General features: G+C 45.6%; 1 pseudogene; it reads left to right on the top strand.

Moving 5' to 3' along the window:
* Window positions 1-3,028: 3,028 nt before the first annotated feature.
* LOC149352669 (uncharacterized) lies at window positions 3,029-3,911 on the top strand (annotated as a pseudogene).
* The last annotated feature ends 4,523 nt before the right edge of the window (window positions 3,912-8,434 follow it).

The raw sequence follows: 8,434 nt of genomic DNA on the forward strand, positions 1-8,434 counted from the left end.
CCCCAGTCGCTGGCTGCACTGAAAAAGGGCAACGGTTGTTTGATGTTCCTTCGTAGTTTTAATTTAGAATATCAGGGTCGCCGAATTCCGTAGAATTATGCTGCATTTGTTGCTCGAACGAAAGGACTTCACAAGACCCCAATTTTCTCGGCTATTCCAGCAGCGCGGAGGATGACCTGCAAAATACATGGTCTGTTCTGAAAGTAGTAGGACTCATTTTTTTAAACAAAATTTATTCAAGAGAATAGTACAAACGATTACAATTTTTCAAGGTAGCACCCTTCCGCACCCACACGCTGCTGCCAATGAGTTTTACAGTCTTCGTACGCCTCCAGGAACGCCTGGACCGGAATGCTGTTTAGCTCCCTCGTCACGGCCTGTTGAACCACCTCTACCGATCCGTGATGTTTCCCCTCGAGCGTCGATTTTATTCTCGGGAATAGAAAAAAGTCTGGCGGGGCCAAGTCGAGGCTGTAGGGGTGCTGAGGCAGCGTTGCCGCCTTGTGCTGGGCAAAAAATCGGCGTCCTCATTCACATGATGAAGATCCTACCGGTTGGCCTTTTCCTCCTCTGACAACACTCCCGGCACCAACTTCGCGCATGCTTTCCTCATGGATAAGTTTTTTGTCACGATCTCAAAAACTTGGATTTGAGGAATGCTCAAGTCATCAGCAATCATTCTGATACTCATTCTACGATCACTGTTAAGTAAATGTTTCACTCGCTACACATTTTCGTTGGTCTTGCTGGTCGAAGGGCGTCTGGAGCGGTCGTCTTCCTCCACTCTTTCCTTATTTTCTCGGAAAAGCTTGTGCCACTCAAAAAACCCCTGATCTACCCATGGAAGCGTCACCGTAGGCCTCCTTAGTTGGGGCTTTAATCATGTTGTGAGTCTCTTTGCCCGTTTTACCAAGATTTACTCAAAATTTGATCGCGTATCGCTGATCCAGTAAACGCTCGACGATTCTGCGTGACGAGACGTTTCGACAGGAGTTGACAGTACAAGCGACCTCCTCTCTTCAACGGCCGAGAGCCTACTGCCGATTTTCCCCAGCATTCCCAATATCCCCCTTCAACGATCCTGCACGCGAAGACAGCCTCTCGTCCGCCCGTTCGCCCAGGAAAACAACCAGTCCTACTACTTTCAGAACAGACCCTGTATAACTGTTTCTGCTTAGTTAACACCCGCTTTTCAAACATTTTCTGGTATCCTTTTTCTTTTTACAGCCCCATATGTGGAGAATTTTACGCAGTAATGGCAAATTTCTCTTCCAAACAGGCCACACTGCTCTGAGGTGTACTGTTGTGACACTTCTGAAACCTGATGGTCATACTTTCGAAACTGCTCCCCTTAGTGGCTTGTTCATCAAAAGAATCATGCAGACGGTTGAGTTTCCGTCCGAAATGTGTTGACTACATGTAGATTGATGAAACGATGCGACGACGTTTTGCTGATTCGTAGTTGCTAAGTAGCCTATATTCGAGGACAAATTTAACTGATACGTTTATTTTGTCTTTCCAAAACTTGAAGAAAAAGTTATAGAAATCGACTGATTCACAAAGAAACCTCGCAAAATCAGCCCCTGATAACCACTTCGTTTTAATCCCATTATCCCTGCCAAGCTAAACTAACAAATGGTAGTCCGAGCAACGCAGGCCGCCTCCCTCCTTTCGCAGAACCGTCTGCTCCAGTTTCCGAAAAACGCTGGCTTGTCGCCTCATTGATTATTAGTCGGATAAGGCAATAGATCTCTCATTAAGGTGTGGGTCTGGGCTAGTTGGAAAACCGCGTCTGACGTAAAGCGCGCAGAGAGACTCGGACGAGTCAACATAACAGGCAGGCTCATCCCCGCAGCTGTCATCAAGAGAGGAAAAAGAAAGTAAACTCTAGGAAATATCTGCCCAGAAACACGCGTGGTGAATTTTACTGATGTAGCTGTGCGACGCCAACGACAGGAGCTTTCTTTTTTCCCTTGTACTGAAGAAAAATATTCATTTCGTTGTCGTCAGGCAGAAATGACTTCTTTGCTTATCTGACGCACAGAATATAGGTATGGCGCCGGGATATTTGCACTGAGCTGGCGCAAAGAAGTAGAGGGGGGAAGGGTTTAGAATGTCTTCGTAACATAAACATAAATAAACTGAACGAAATGCAGGAAGACAGTTCACATACTCGCTTACCAGTGAGAGCGCGACTAAATAATATATAGGTGCCTTACTGGAAAACGTCTTTGTCGTCAGGTTCTGTAGAAAGTGCTCGGCAAATTTTGATGAGCCCTGGAAAGTTTTACCCCACGCCTCCCCTTGGCGCAATCAGCTGCACGACGATTACAACTTTCCCGGCCTACGTCGTCGGCGCACCTGCTGTGGTCTGGTGGACAAAACATGCCACTTCTGACAGCGTGGCGCCGCAGGCGCGATGTGTAACGGGCTGCGGCGCGTAATGATGGGTCTCTAATCGGGAGAAGAAAGGCGGCGGGGACCGCTCGAAACATTCGAAACAGAGGCGAAAGTAGGCGATTTCGCCATTGAGCGAAAGTAGGCGATTTCGCCATTGAGCGAAAGTGAGTTCCTGTTGTGTGCGTGACGCAGTAGTCGTAGATCAGGCTATATGAGGGACTCATGATCCCGGGTTTTCTGCTCACGCTAGAAAAGGACAGCGGCTATTCCGCTTTGTTCGAGAGATCGCGCACAGAAATAAAAAAAAATTAAAATCGCAGGTCAAGCGAGACGGCTGGAAACCAACAGAACTTCAAAATATGCGAGGCAAGGCATACGAAATGCTTGCATTCCAGAGCAGTTTTTGCTGGGGGCATAGGTATAATGCGCTATTTTAACGTTCCATCCTCTAAACTGAAATTAGCAGTAGTCAGAGGCGACTTCTCGCACATGACTTCATGGCGAACGAGAAGCTGTTTAAATGGCGCTCTTTGGTGAATACGAAACTGCCAGGGACTCCTGAGGAGCTGAGGAGCCTGGAAAAGCTTGCAGCGCTTGACGGCAAGTCATTACAGAGAAAAGAGTTTTTTGCCGCTATCGATCGTATTACCACTGAGATCCGACGGCGATTTGAACAGCCTGGCATGGAGCAGCTGATTAGCCTCGAGCGCATTTTGACTGACGCTACTGAAGGTCGAAACTTCGCGTCAAACGACCTAAATGAGCTTTTAGGAGCACACGCTGAAGATTCTGACATCAGCAGGCTTTCAGCGCAACTCGTGCTCCTCCCAACGGTCCTGCATGACGAGGGTCCGGTCGCAAGTGAACGCATTTTACAAATTCTGCAGGGGAAGTCTGAAGACATGCGTAATATGACGGACCAAGTTGTCCGGTATCTGCAACTCGTGTTTTCTGTGCCTGCGTCAGCTGCTTCAGGAGAGCGATCTTTCAGTGCTATATGAGGAGAGTAAAAACATTTCTGCGCAATCGAATGGCGCAGAGGAGGCTGACACACCTTCTCCTCCTCCACGTGCACAAGAAGAGAGTTGCGGACCTGCATTTGGGTGCCGTTATGAAAGAGTTCGTATCGAGAACGGCAGAACGAACAGCAACCTTCGGCCTCCTTTGAAAACCTCTCCTGCCAAACGTCCTCTTGTCATGCTAGCCTTGAAGCTCGTCAGTCTGCGATACTATAGCTTTGTACCTAGTGCCTACTTTCATGTCTACTTGCATGAATATATCAGTTCACATTTGCTTCAGTGCGAGCGCGAATTCAGAAATATTAAAAATGTTTTTTTCGCAGCTTTCGAATCCGTTTATTCACATGCGCGGTCTGAGCAGGTTTCAGTAATTATGAAATTTCCAACCATTTTTAAAGTGTATATACCAATGTAGAATAAGCGAGGATGCAATTATGTAAAATTGAAATGGTTACAATGAATTAAAACTTTAATAATTAATAAGAATAAGAAGTTTGCAGGAGCCAAGTGGATGCAGCGAGCACAGAACCGAATTAATTGGAGGAATATGGGAGCGGCCTTTGCCCTGCAGTGTGTCTAGTCCGGCTGATGATGATGATGAAGCAAAGACAATACTTGCCCCCCCCCCCCCCTCTCAAAAACGTTCCGGAGTCCCTGGAAACTGCAGGTCGAAATAAGTGATCCTGTTTGTTTGAAAAGTAATGTGTTAAGTATCCGGGTCAACAGATTCCACTGGAATATGCAACGCCCGTTGTGAGAACGTAACTGTTCACAAGGCGCCGTTTCTCGGCAGATTAGCAGCGAAAGAAGGTATATTTTTTGTGTAACTAACTCTGATACACTTTTTAAAGAATCTATTGTACCACCCTGACTTGGGAGGACACCAAATTTGCGGAACATCACGCGGTAGAAGAAGTTTTCTGCTCGAAACAGCCCGCCGCCGCATTGCTCCCAATGTAGCCGTACGCGAGAGTAGGACCCAACATGACGCTTTCGAGAGCGGTGTCCTCACCCTGAAAGCGGTGCTGGACCTCGATGCACCCTAGGAAGATGCGAGACTGCACCGTTGTGAGAATGCAAATGCGTGAGGCACAGCAAAACCCGTATACTAACACGGAGATCAGAGGGCAGTTAAGCTCATTTGTTAGGATAGAAGCCCAGAGCAGTAGAACCTACTTGCCCTGCTCCCAGGGTCAGCGTGTTCCTGGCTACTACGTTCCTGCGAGCCGGTCCCTATGTAGCTGCTAAAAATTTACATGCAATCCAATTCAGCTGTTACATCTCAATTGTGGGCGCATTCACACAGGACACATTGCGAATGCCACTCTGCGCCCACCCATGCAACGAATGCAGAAGCCACTTTAAATCTTTACCCTGCTTGGCCTGGCTTATCAGCCGCGGCGGGCACTAGAGGGAGCAGGCGCCTCAAGGCACTTATAGCATGTGCGCGCGGCACGTCTACACCTGCCTAGGCGGGACCCTGTGACATCAATACATACTAACCTATATTAAAGCTAGGATGTGCACGAACGTGTCACGCAGACGTTTAGCCGGATTCAGGCAGGGGCGGCTCTGTCCCAGTGGCGGTCCCAGAGAGTGGTTTTAGGGGGGCAGGGGAGGGGCAGATTTCCGTATATCAAAAAAGAAAAAAAATAGAAACAATTTTTTATTTATTTTATTTATACAAAAAATTTCGTGCCCTTTGTTGTTGAAAAATAAATTGCGAACGCTATAGACGTTATACCATTACTCAATCTTTGAATGTTAACGTTTACGTGAGCAACATTCATTTCGATACTAGGGGAAACAAGCCGATGGCTGGTATATCCCGCCACGGCATGTCCACGAAGGTCAAAGCACCTGCCCGGACATTTCACCAGTGGGATTAGCGGCCGTCATTACTCAGTTCTGGGAAGTGGCTTTGTTCCGCCCTCAGTCCCCTCATTCAAGGCGGCTGGTCGGCGCTCCTTGTCAAGCCAAAAAGGATGATCCCCTCGCTGGCGTCGCTGTGTCCCATGGTGGTTAATTAGTTAGTTATATGGGGTTTTATGGCGCATAAGCAACTATGGCTATCATGCGCCAAACACAAGGTTAGATGATGTTATGTTAAGTGTATAGAAGTTACATTATATTAAATTTAAAACATTGGCTTTCTTTAGAAACTTACAAACAAGTGAAAACTCGACGAGTGTTTGCTCGCCTAAAAGCAATGCGGGATGAAATGGAATGTGTTCATTGTAAAATACCGTAAAAATTTTTTTTCGAAGTTCTTCGAGATGCGAACAAGAGATTAAAATGTGATTCACTGTGAGCTCCTCTCCACACATTTCACACACAGGTTTGTCTTTTTTTGTTAATAAGAAGTTATGGGTGATGTGTGTGTGGCCTATGCGTAAACGACATAAAATTACTTCGATAAAACGTTCTTTATGACGGCATGATTTCCATTCTTTCAAAATAGGCTTTACAGTATGCAGCTTGTTGTTTCTTTCATTCTCCCAAGAAGCTTGCCATTTGGCTCTTAGTTTGCTATGCACTAACTTCATGTAATCCCTCGGAGGCAAACCCACATGTTTCACCTCCATGGCTCTGGCTTGTGCAGCACACGTGTCGGCTCTCTCATTATCCCTAATGCCAACGTGACTGGGAACCCAGCAGAATTTTATAACATGTTTTTGTGCTGTGACCTTTACTATATTGTGTATGATGCTTCCAATCAGTGGCTCTGTGGCATTTTTGGAGTTTAATGCTGTAAGGACGCTCAGTGAATCTGTATAAATGATGCTCTTTTTGATGTTTTCATTTGCTATTTTCTGTACCGCAACACAAATGGCATAACACTCCGCGGTGAAAACTGTAGCACATGAGGGCAGTCGTACTGCATTTTCATTTTTTCCTTGTATTACTGCGCTTCCTACATGAGCATGAGTTTTTGACCCGTCAGTATAAAATGACGCGTAATTTCTGTATTTTTCTTGTAGTGCTAAATATTCTTGTATTATATGGTCGTGTGGCGTACAGGTTTTACTAAGGCGTGTTAGTGTGACGTCACACACTGTAGGGAGAGTGTACCACGGTGGTAGTGCTTCGTGTCTTGGGGCAATATTTTTGATTTCATTTAGTATGTTCAGAGTTTGACATTTTTCTTCGAAGCGCAAGAGCAACGGCTTAATCGCATGGGGCTTGTTGTTGAAGAGCATTCGGGATGGGCATTTCGTGACAATTGAGTAACAGAGATGTTTGGGCTGTGAAAGGATTTTGAGGATGTATGTACAAGTTAGTGCAGTTCTTCGATCTTCTAAGGAAGGTTCATTAGTTTCCACATACAGACTTGTTATTGGGGAAGTTCTGTAAGCACCGGAAGACAGCCTTAAACCAAGATTGTGGACAGGATCGAGTCGTTTTATGTAGGACGTTCTTGCTGAGCCATATACTACGGACCCATAGTCTAACTTAGAGCGAACCAGAGAACGATATATATGTAACAGGGAAGCTCTATCAGACCCCCAGCGTTTTCTTGATAGTATTTTCAGCACATTGAGGGCCTGGGAAGCTTTTTTCTTTAAGCTGTTTATATGTGGCAAGAAAGTGAGTTTTTTATCGAAAGTTATCCCTAGAAATTTGTGCTCTTGTTTGAACGATAATGGGGTTTGGTTTAAATATAGTGTGGGGTCGGCCTGTAGGCCTCGTCTCAAAGAGAACAGAACCGCTACTGTTTTCTGAGGGGAAAATCTAAATCCGTTTTTATCTGCCCAGGTAGCCAGTTTATTTATTGTTATTTGTATTTGCCGCTCACAGGTAGGTATGCTGGAAGACGTGCATGCTATTTGGAGGTCGTCTACGTAAACTGAGTACATGATGGATTTTGGGATTACTTTTCCTATGGAGTTCATTTTGATGACAAATAAGGTCGTGCTGAGGATGCACCCTTGGGGTACACCAGTTTCTTGGTAAAAAGTCTTGGAGAAGGTTGCGCCTAGGCGGACTCTGAACGTGCGATTGGTCAGGAAGTCGCTCAAACAGCTCAGCATCCTGCCGCGGATACCTAGGTCCGCTAGGTCACGGAGGATACCGAACCTCCACGTGGTATCGTAAGCCTTCTCCAGGTCGAAGAAGGCCCCGATACAGTGTTGGTTGTGGATGAACGCTTCCCGAACTGTGTTCTCGAAGCGGACAAGGTGATCGGTTGTGGAACATGTCTTTTTAAACCCGCATTGATGTATATCTAAAAGTTGCCGAGACTGAAGGATGAAGGTTAGTCTGATGTTTAGAATGCTTTCGAATGATTTTGCTATGCAGCTAGTGAGTGCTATTAGCCTGTAACTGGTGGGACTAGTTGGTGGTTTGCCAGGTTTTAGGAAGGGTACTATGATGGCTTCTTTCCATGCATAGGGAATTTCTCCACTGATCCATATTTTATTGAAAAATTTTAGGAGAGCCTCTATGGCAGTCTCAGATAGGTGAGCAAGCATGGCGTAATGTATATTGTCTGGGCCTGGTGCTGTCATTTTACCGGATGTTAGTACTGTGTTTAGTTCCTGCATTGTAATAACCTGATTGTAGTTTTCGTGTATGCATGTTCCAAAGGGAAGTTTTTGTTTTTCTACTATTGTTTTGTGCTTTTGAAATGTTTGTGTATAGTTGGATGAGCTTGAAACTGTGGAAAAATGCTCACCCAAAATGTTGGCCTGTTCTTCTAATGTTGTTTGAGTACCGGGTGTTGTTAGCATTGGAAATGTGAATGGAGTAAAATTTCCAGTGAATTTCCGCACCTGCTCCCACATTTTCTTGGATGTTATTGAGCTGTTTATGGAGGATATGTACTGTTGCCATGATGCCCTTTCTGTGTTCCGTCTAATGTATCGTGCTTTGGCTCTAGCCCTTTTGAAGGTGAGCAAGTTTCCTGCAGTGGGATATCTGCGAAGGTTGCCCCAAGCCTTGTTTTGCTGCTTTTTAGCCAATGAGCATTCAGTTGACCACCAAACTTTATGTGTTTTTCGTGCAATTTCAGAAGT

The sequence above is a fragment of the Amblyomma mixtum genome, chromosome 3 (genome assembly GCF_055824585.1).
Source record: "Amblyomma mixtum isolate Tamu chromosome 3, ASM5582458v1, whole genome shotgun sequence".
Taxonomy (NCBI): domain Eukaryota; kingdom Metazoa; phylum Arthropoda; class Arachnida; order Ixodida; family Ixodidae; genus Amblyomma; species Amblyomma mixtum.